Source organism: Aegilops tauschii, chromosome 3 (assembly GCF_002575655.3).
Source record: "Aegilops tauschii subsp. strangulata cultivar AL8/78 chromosome 3, Aet v6.0, whole genome shotgun sequence".
NCBI classification, from domain to species: Eukaryota; Viridiplantae; Streptophyta; class Magnoliopsida; order Poales; family Poaceae; genus Aegilops; species Aegilops tauschii.
In genome coordinates this window covers 201,096,565-201,107,002 of record NC_053037.3, presented here as the reverse complement: position 1 = coordinate 201,107,002, position 10,438 = coordinate 201,096,565, and the positions used below count along the sequence as shown (strand labels likewise).

The 10,438-nt window shown below is 44.7% G+C and overlaps 1 long non-coding RNA gene across 1 annotated transcript; it reads right to left on the bottom strand.

Moving 5' to 3' along the window:
- Positions 1-1,756: 1,756 nt before the first annotated feature.
- Positions 1,757-4,441, bottom strand: LOC120976648 (uncharacterized). Its single transcript, XR_005772708.3, has 5 exons — positions 4,084-4,441; positions 3,764-3,828; positions 3,094-3,646; positions 2,757-2,813; positions 1,757-2,010 (listed from the first exon to the last, which is right to left on the bottom strand). It is a non-coding gene; the product is annotated as an uncharacterized lncRNA (long non-coding RNA).
- Positions 4,442-10,438: the final 5,997 nt, after the last annotated feature.

Sequence of the window (10,438 nt, the reverse complement as noted above, 5' to 3'; positions counted from 1 at the left end):
GTCATGCCACCAAGATGATGTGGTAAAGAAATTGGGATGTTTCGCGAATGTTTCGACACACGCCACTCACAAACCGGAGCAACTCGCTAGAACGTTCGTGGTTCCTAGAGGGAACAATGCATGTTTGATGACGAACGGGAGATAGCTTCCTCTTATGGCCTTCAAATTTTTTTCCTTCGTTTAACGTGCACTAATACAACTGTCATGTGAAAATTTGGTAAATTTCAGGGGTCATTTGACCTTCTAAATACATTTAAGTGATTTTGTAACCATTTAATGACCATAATTCAAATTTGAACTACATCTACATGCAACGCCTAACCAAAACGGTTTGAAAAATCATATTCTTGTGTACTTGTGTGCGAGTTAATTCCATGTGCAGTAACTTTGAAGGAATTTTCAAACATATTGGTGTCAAGGCATGGGCACATGCATGGAGTGCATGCCATGGCATTTTAATTCGAAGAAAATAAAAAATGATCAGAAAAACATGAAACCTTGCTCGATTTAATGTCATGCCACCAAGATGATGTGGTAAAGAAATTGGCATGTTTGACGAACGTTTGGACACACGCCCCTCACAAACCGGAGCAACTCGCTAGAAGGTTCTTGGTTCCGAGAAGGAACAATGCATGTTTGATGACGAACGGGAGATAGTTTCCTCTTACGGCCTTCAATTTTTTCCTACGTTTAACGTGAACTAATACAACTGTCATGTGAAAATTTGGAATTTTTCAGGGGTCATTTGACCTTCTAAAGACATTTAAGTGATTTTCTAACCATTTAATGACCATAATTCAAATTCGAACTACATCTACATGCAACGCCTAACCAAAATGGTTTGAATAATCATATTTTTGTGTACTTGTGTGCGAGTTAAAAAATCATCAGACGATGTAAATATCTGGTGTTCAAAAAAGAAAATGTAAAGATCTGGCAAGACAACCGGCCCCCACACGATTGGCACTCTATCTCATGGCTCGAGGTTTGGTAGGTGATTGGCGGGGATCATTAATTAGACACGGTTCTGTATGGGAAATCGTCAGCTATTATGTTCACACACAGATTTGCTGCGGGAATTGTGTGTAATTCAAACTACAGTACTCGTAAATTCCGACGACTGGCGTGTGTACTGTCCCCGTCGATCTAGATTCCGGTCACCAATAAATACTACCTTGCTCACATCCTCCCGCCTGCATTCTCATCTACATCCTTCCCTCGCTCGCCCTCTCTCTCTCAAATCTCTGCCATGGCGCCGCCGGTTTACCCACGCGCCGACGTGGAGTCGCCGCCCCCCGAGGACGCTCACTCGATTAGTAGCGACGAGGACCCCTATGCGCCGCCTGACGAGGTTGCGCCGGACCACCCAACTTTGGATTGGTTTTGGGGCCAGTACAATCTTTGTCTGTGGAAGTCCACTACAACAGGAACCCCCCTTTAACAACGCATCATTGCGTTGTCGTATGACCATATATGTGTTGCTAAGGTCTACACCAACGAATTAGTATGCGTTGCCGTTGGTGGTGTTGGAAGGATCTACAACAACGTATATAGGTGCGTTGGTAAACGACATGTAGAAGCGTTGCTAGGTAGCAACATATAAGGCTAGGGCCCAACAACACTACATATGCATTGGTGGTGACCCTACACAACAGGATTCTAGAAGCTTCGTTAGATAGCATGGACAACTAATGACCTTCATATATTGCATCCAAAATTATTAGTTCAACACCAATAGTGCATAGGAGCCGCAATATAATAAACAATCCAGTCTCATGTATTAAATCAAATATGTGGCATTACAAAGAACATGGTCCAAAGATTACAAGAGGTGAAACTATCTAGTAGTAGGCCAATTCTTGACCTTGCCATCAACTATAATGTTTGTAACATTGATACTAAAAATTACATTCTAATTGACTTGTAGCCGAATTATTTGCCTCGGACTGAAAATCTTCTTAGCCTAGCAATCAAAATCTGAGTCATGCATCCTCGATTTATCTTGGTAATCTACAAAATAACAATATGAGGCGAGCAATTATAGTAAAGTAAATTAGATTAATAGAGAAGTAAAATTTAAAGGAGCACCGTACAAATGTTTTTTACCAAAACTTAGATTTGTACATAGAGGTGGGATAATTAATAATCTGGTTATAAAAACATCTACAAGACTAAAATGCAGAAGTGGAAAGTGCAGATACTTGCAACATCAGTAGCATCGTTCTGTAAAGAAATAACAAAATACGCGCTAGCGAAAGGGTGATTGCCATGCTATGAAGTACAAACACAGAGACTCCGGGTCTTCACCCTTACTTTGTAAACCGAGGACATTCTATTTCTCTCCTAATTGTCATGCACATGTTCTGAATACCCATGGCTCTTTCAGATAAAAACTATGTATTAAAACACCGACTACCTTTGACCAATCGTATGTAGCTATTCATTGTGAACAACCATCAGCTTGTATTTACTACCAAAAATTATCCAAAATTATATTAATATTAATAGAGAGATGAATTCAGCAACCGACTAAATGATAAGTATTCTAGGTGACTAGTTACACCAACTATACATAATTCAATGTTTCTATTTTCCAATGGTCTCTGCACTAATTAGCTTTGGGGCACATCACTCCTATACTACCCATTATTGGGACGATTTATTAGTCATTCTTGCTATGGTGTATTAGGAGAATCTCAGTGCTATCAAATCAAAAATCTTTAAATAATCTACATTACACAAAACGTCATTGTTACCTGAGTACTACAAAGTCAAACATTAGAATTTCCTGATCCATGTAAAATTCTCAGAACCTGCAGAAGCAACAACACGAAAGAAAAGCATCATCAGATTGGAACAACTGGAGTTATCAACACATGCATAGAAAGAAGACGTGCATAATGAACTAACACACAGAAAGACGAAACAGCAAGAAAACTATGAACTGTCTACCCTGAGCCCCTGACTTGACCTTGAAGGAATGCATGATCTAATTAGTATAGACAAGAGCATACCATAATTAGAATACAAGAGAGGACATCACAGAATAATTGATTAGCTGCGGGGTAAAAGAACATACGAGACTGAGCCTACCATAATAAGTCAGGTTTCCGTCTGATCTTGCAGCGTCACCCCAAGCAGCGACAAGGACTCAGACCACAAGCGGCATGAAAATGAGTAAGGATTGATCCACACACATAGCAGCAAGAAAATTAAAACCTAATGCATCACAAGAAACGAGTATTGAGTAAAAATGTACACAATCATTCTTCGTGAAAATTGTATGGTTAACTGCTGCCTCAAACCACGCCTCGAGTCCCTATGCATTATCATGACTTGAAACATCAATCATCATGTTCCCATCTTACTAGAATTACATATCACATCTACATGCATCAGCCCATTCAAGTATAAGCTTGGTGAAAAAGGTTGTTGAACTGGCTTTTCTACATGGTTTTTGTCTTACACTTAACTGATTGTTATGAGGCTTAAAAGTAGCATTACGAGGCTTGAATGTAAGTGAATTAGAACCATCATGAATTAAAAACTAAGAATTGGTTACCCCAACTCTAGCTGGGAGATCAAGGGATGAAGAATAGATGCCTTTTTGGTTGACCACGAAATTATGGTCATTTCCTTAGCAAACCTGCATTGTATACAAAAACATGAGCACAATATTTACGTAGAGAGAGAGAGAGAGAGAGAGAGAGAGAGAGAGAGAGAGAGAGACAGAGCAGGGGACACACTAGGCAAAATACCATACAGGTTCTGAACTTGTTGTCTCTCTGCAGAAATCATCTCTTGTTCATCGTTTGGGGTAGAAGAATCCTGCATTTATTTCAACAAAAAACTTATGTGTCAGTTAAACGGTTCCCTTCAGTGATGCGCGTAAAATAGGAAATCTTAGGTTTGAAATCAATATGTGCAGCTACACAGGTAGGTAAAATCATCAATGAGGATGTGGTCCATTGGTGTTGTAACTTGTAAGATGCTGCCGGCAAGGAAAAACAAGGATGGGCGAAGACATCGGGGGATATTACTTTTACATAATACAAGTACAGATGCGGGGAGGCAGAATAGGACCTGCTGAACTATTGCAGTGTGAGGAAGACGGGGGCGTCGGTGCTTGCGTCCTTCCTGGCTGTGTGGATTGTGCATGAACAACGCCGGCGTCTGCATCTCCGGTCATGCGGATGAAACAACGGCGGCGATGCGTTCCCCAACGCGAGGAGGATGGGCGACGACGTCGAGTGCGTCCCCGACGCGTGGAGAAACTGGTGAGGGAGGAGGGCTTGGCGGAGGCTCTTAAACGTACCGAGGGAACAGGGGAGGCGGTTGAGGGCAAAGGACGACAGTGGTTGGAACCCTAGCTGCTGTAGGTGCGTCTCTCACTTAGGATGAAGGCCAAAACGACGGGAGAATAGGAACACGCTTCCTGCGCAAGAGGTGGAGGTGTGGGCACGGGGAGGTTAGCGCTTGTGGAAAGTGGGAACAACGCATTATTTTTTTTCCCCGGTAAAACAACACATCCTGTTATATCGTTGCTAGACATACGTTGGTATAGGGGGGTCTTGTTGTAGTGGTCGCTGCCGCCGGCTGAGAAAGCCAAGCAAGTGGCGTTCAAGAAGGAGAGGGCGGAGGAGGAAGCTAGGTACCAGGCGGCCTGTGAAGCCCGTGATGCCGCCTGGAAAAAGGAGGCGGCGGAGCTTTGGAGGCGGGCGCGTCGTCGTGCCGAGGAGGTGTACGAAGACGGGTACTTCGCGAGGAAGTTCATAGGCGCTGGGCGCCTCGTCGCTGCATGGAGGTGGGCCGATAACCTCCAGCGTGCCACCGACAAGGAGCTCCGGTGGGCGCCCAACGAAATGGCAAGATCGGCCGCGCGCGTCCGCCAGCAAGAGGCAGATCGGTACGTCAAGCGCTGCGAGGCGGAGGAGTCGGTGTACTGCCTCCGCACTGGGAAGACACCGCACACTAGGGAGCTGCTGGCGAGGGGCTGCCGGAATACTGGCCCCAGGAGGGATTATTAGTTTTGGTATTGTTCGTTTTAATTTTATGCATTATACCAAGTAGTTAAGTATAATCACGTATATGTGATGATATTATATATATATGTATGTATATATATTCTGTGATGATCTAATGAACAATTAATATATATATTATGAATTCCATTTTCTATCTATTTTTTATACTAATTTGAATCTAGCTGTTATCGTCCACATATACAGAATGGAAAGCGTATATACACACATCGATACAGAACATATAAGAATGGAAAACAGAGTACACACATTGAAACAGAGCAATAAACAGAGCAGTAATATGATTGCTGTGAATACATAGCTATCCACGTCAAAACGACTTTCCAAAATAAAATGCATCCATGAGACCATGACCAGCAGCCCTTGCCTAGGGTACCTCTTGGCTCTGCCTGAACTCATGCAGGCATTCGTCCAAGCAGTCGACACGCTCGCGGTACATCTGGAGCACGATCTCGAGCTCCAAGTTGGCTATTTCATCGGAGATCACCAACTCGAGGATGCGACGGCCATGTTCCTCTGCTGCGCCCAGGTGGACTCCTGGGCCAAGGAGGCGGTCGAGCCTACGGACTAGCGCGTTGGCATCCAGCGGGCCACGGACAAGGCGAACGGTAGAACCAATGCAAACGGCGCGGCGGGAGTCCGGTGCAAGTACGGCGCTGCCAGCCTCTGGTGCAAGTACGGCGCTGAGGGCCTCTGCCCACTCCTGGCGAGGAATGGGGGGTACTGACGGGACGTGTACCCAGCTGTGACGCCGTGTCGACAGAAGGCAAGCGCCGATGGATCCGCTGTTGTTATGCGGCGCGCCGCGCCTCTCGCTCTGCGGGGCTCCAACTGTCTCACCGTGCGGCGAGCCGCAGCCTATCGGCGCGGACACGCCTAGCTTGCTCTGCGGCACGCCATCGATCGTGTTGTGCGGCGAGCTGCAGCCTGTCGGCGCTGCCATGCCTATCTTGATCCGCGGTGCTCAAGCGCCATGCGCCAAAGGTCTGCTCAACCCTTGGGATGACGTGCATCACAGCGTCGTCCATCGCGTTGCTGGGGAGCGCCTTGGCCTCGACGAGCCATGGCGCCTGCTCGTTTTCCTCGTTGACGAGGTTGATGGCAAAGGCGGCGCTTTGGTGGGTTGGCATGCTTGGAAAAGGTGGATGTACTACAGGCTGCGCTTGTCTCCTCCGTGCGTCGCGCGCCCCCTATGCGCAATATAGCAGGGTGGCGAGAAATAGGTGAGGAAATGGCGGGAAACGGTGGCGTGTTCATAAAATGCCATCAATTAATGGAAACTTAACATCGAGTTAGCATAGGAAGTAGATGATGATCAGATGAACACGGACCACACTAGGGAACCCGTCGGTGATGAATTCATCAATCCCAAACGGTTGAATACTAGCAAGAGTTTGCCCACAACACACACGGCCTATTCCATCACAAATAGGTTGGATGGATCAACTGTATGCCACGTATCGCACATTGTCAAAAAGTAATGCGGTAGACCTTCTTTAACATGTGTTAAATAAATAAATAAATAAAAACAAGGACATCGAGGATAAATTAGCTGAGGGAATGGGGCATTTCGGTCATTTGACCAAAATGACCCATCCCATCACCTAATTTAACATCGACACAACTTCCCATCCAGTCACCCATCCGATGGCTGCTCCATCCTGAGCACACTTAACTTGATAGTTTTCTTACATGAGCTACTGGTGGAACAGCTAGTCCTTGCTGATAGGAATACCTCTTCGCATCCTTATGGCGTATCCGGATGACCGCCCGTCCCACAATGGCCAATAGATGTTGTGTAGACAGAGCATATCACATACGTCTTATTAGAAGTAATCGTCTGTGTTATTGTCGGTCTTCGCACACATTTCTGATTACAGATCTGTTTGCCGTGTATCGCACACATCTTGTTATATTGAACCATTTCTATTCTCTTGCCTAATCACAAATAGTTCATCCGAGTGAACCGTATGCTGTACATCACACACACCTTGATCGGGCTGTCCGTTTCTTTTGTGTTGCCTAATCACAAACAGTTCATGCGAGTGAATCGTATGATGTACATCGCACACACCTTCATCTAGCTGCCGTTTCTTTTGTTCCTCCTCATCGCAAACAGTTAATTGAACTAAACTGTATGCCCTTCATCGCACACGCAACTAAAACCTGAACCGTGTTTGATGCATCCATCATCGCAAACGTTTTATCCATTTCGGACGGTTTTCCTACACCACCATTTGCGATTACTGCATCGCACACAGTTTCTCGAAGGGTCTCTGATCGTAGTGTCGCGTTAGCAGCATCCTGCAGTAGTGGTGCCTTACAAGTGTATCTTCTTCTAGGCTAACTGTTTGAAGAACAAGACCAACCATTCTAAAGTGAAATTCCAACAGACAACAGGATCTCGTAGCTATATTACACACTGCGAGGCTCTTGTAAATAGCTGCTAGTTCCTTCTTTTTCTGTGCGAACCAAAAAGAACCTGAACCGAATGCAGTGCAAATCTTCAAGGATTGCCACACCAGCAAGATGAAGGGCAAGAGCACACCAGTTCAGGCCACTGTTGTAAGTCCTTACTCCTCCTACCTTTGAACTGATAGGTGCTGTGATGTGTTCATTTAATTTCTTGGTTTGCAGCCAATGTCAGTTACTCTGTTCACTTTTATACACAGTTGTCTTAACGTATCATTTCACCTTACATGGTTTAAAAGAGATGAAGGATTTTCTTTTGGTCTTGATCTGTAATCTAGTTGTGATGTTCACGTGCGCACACAATGATACAATAGCATGTTTGTTTTATATCTGTTTGCCCATGATATGAATGATGTCATACTATGTTCATCCTACTTTAAACCATGTCTCTTTATCCTTAGATGTCAATGAATGTGAGGAAATAGACAATACAGTAGGCATGCTACATGGACATACGTTCCGAAAGTGATTTTATTATGTAGTTGGCACTACAATACATGCTAATGTATTACGGTAGTTCACCAAAATAAGTTATGTATAAATGTGAAACCTACTTTGTTTGTTTTTGTCTCATTAGTAACTTATTTGGTACACTAATCTACAAGTTCAAACTTTCAGCAAGCTACGGAACAAATGATTGAAAAGCCACAACCACCTGAAGGTGACAAGGCTACCACACGCACAATGTCACCTCTTGCTGCAGTGCGTCAGTATCTCTCCACTAACAGTGCAAAAAGCACCTTCCTGCGTAATTGTGGGTTGGTTGTCAAGGTAACCTCGTCCAAATCGCCTACTGAACAAAATCTTCCGGCTAGACAGAATGATATATCTGTGCTCCAGACACAAGTCCAATCCCTTTTGGACGTTGTGTCGGAAACAAAAATAGTGTTTGACAAATGTCGTGAAGATATGAATGGTTTTGAAACCAGACTATCAGAGATTTGCTTCGTTGTTCAAGAGCAATGGCGAAAAAAGGGGAAGATCGTGATGCTCCATCAGATTCTACAGCCTGAAACATTAGGACTCGGGTCAAATGATCTGTGCTTCTATACATCTGATGGTGCTTTTATCTGCAAGGACTGTAAACTTTATGCCAACAGGCCTTTTGTTGTATGGTTGGAATTTATTTTGTTGTGATACAACATTTATTATGCTGCCAAAGGCTGCAGTAATTACGACACTATTTTTGTATAGTGTAGGTTTATCTTAGTAATGTATTCGGACGAAAGCTTCGTAGGAGCTCGACAAGCCAACATTCATCGGGCCCATTCTAATTGGGCTAAAAATGATTCTGGGCCGAAATTTGCATGTAGCCCACTAAAAATATCTGGGCCTAAATCTGCATAAGCTTTCAAATTTTTCTGGTAGGCCTGTGCCCATAGTGGGCCTTTAACAGGCCTAAACATAATTTGGGCCCTCAGTAATAATAGGCCGTTTACATGTGTAAATATCTCGAGCCCATAAAAAACATGGGCCTTTAATAGGCCGAAAGTAAGATTGGGCCCTGATTTTGCCAAATAACCCACTGGTCTTAGTAGGCCGAAATGGTGGCCCATTTACAATGCGGATCGTCCACGGGCCAAAATTCAGATGAGCCATAAATGCGCCGACCTACTACACGGGCCTTTAACAGGCCGGAAGTTTGGTCGGGATTGATTAGTGTCATTTTTATATGGGCCGTTATTAGGCCCGATGTGGCGTTGGGTCACATATGGCCCATGTATTTCGTCTGAAGTTAATAGGTCGAAAGTCACAACAGGTTGAAAGTGGCCCAAATCTATAGTGGGCCTATAACAGGCCGAATGTCAGACATGGCCGAATGTAACCCATATCCTTCACTGTCGTTTATGGGCCGAAAGTTTCAATGGCCCATAAATTGGCCCAAATGAAGCAGCACCTTTAGCAGGCCGAAAACACACCGGGCCATAATTCGGCCCAAATTCTTAGCGGACTATTAACAGGCCAGAAGTGACCATGGGCCGCGATGATGACCAGTTTAGGACGGGCCGTTGACGGGCCAATTTAACACTAGCCGTACGAGCCTTAACTGAGAACGTTGGGCCTTTAGCTGGGCCGGCCCATTATGGTGTGCAAAATCTTGTGGGCCTTTAGCTGGGCTGACCCATTATGGCCCACTAAATCTTGTGGGCCTTTAGTTGGGCCGACCCATTTAATCTTTATGGGCCACTTTTGGGCCGTTCCACGTGTCTAACGTATCATAGGCACATCTCACCCATTGGATGAGTGACACCTATGCCAACACGGAGCTGACACGTGGTTCCGTCAGCCAATGAGAATTTTACACGTGGAAAATCGGCATTGGTCGTGGCTTTTAGCGGGTTATCAAATCCAAAACTGGACCTGATAGCTTAACGGCGTCTCGTTACGGTGGATGCCACGCGTCGGTCACCCTTGACGAAAGCACTTCTATGATGCACGATTTATCATCATGGAAGTGGACACTTTCGTGATGATAATTTTGGTAATGTCATGGAACACTTCTATGACAGCACATGCATGACTATCTTGATTCTGTCATAAAATTGTCATGGATGTACATGCATGAAAGAAAACGTGACCTACAGTGACAAACACGTATCATCACGGAAGTGTATTTTTTGTAGTGCTTGCATGCAACGTTTTGACAAAGCATTGACTTATGAACATGTGAATGTGAGGGACTACAACCTCGTGCATGCGTGCAACAGTCACACGTACACATGGCCACAAAAATGCGCGCGACACCCTAATGCATGCATGTCTGAGCACACGACGGAACACCCACGGTCACGCGCAAGTGCTCAACCTACACGTGCTTGCACACACATACTCAGCCAGGGTGAGCTAGTGACCGTATAAACACCGGAAAATGTATATATTGAGTGCGGTGAGCGTATTATGAAGTCCACTGACTGTATTTTTAC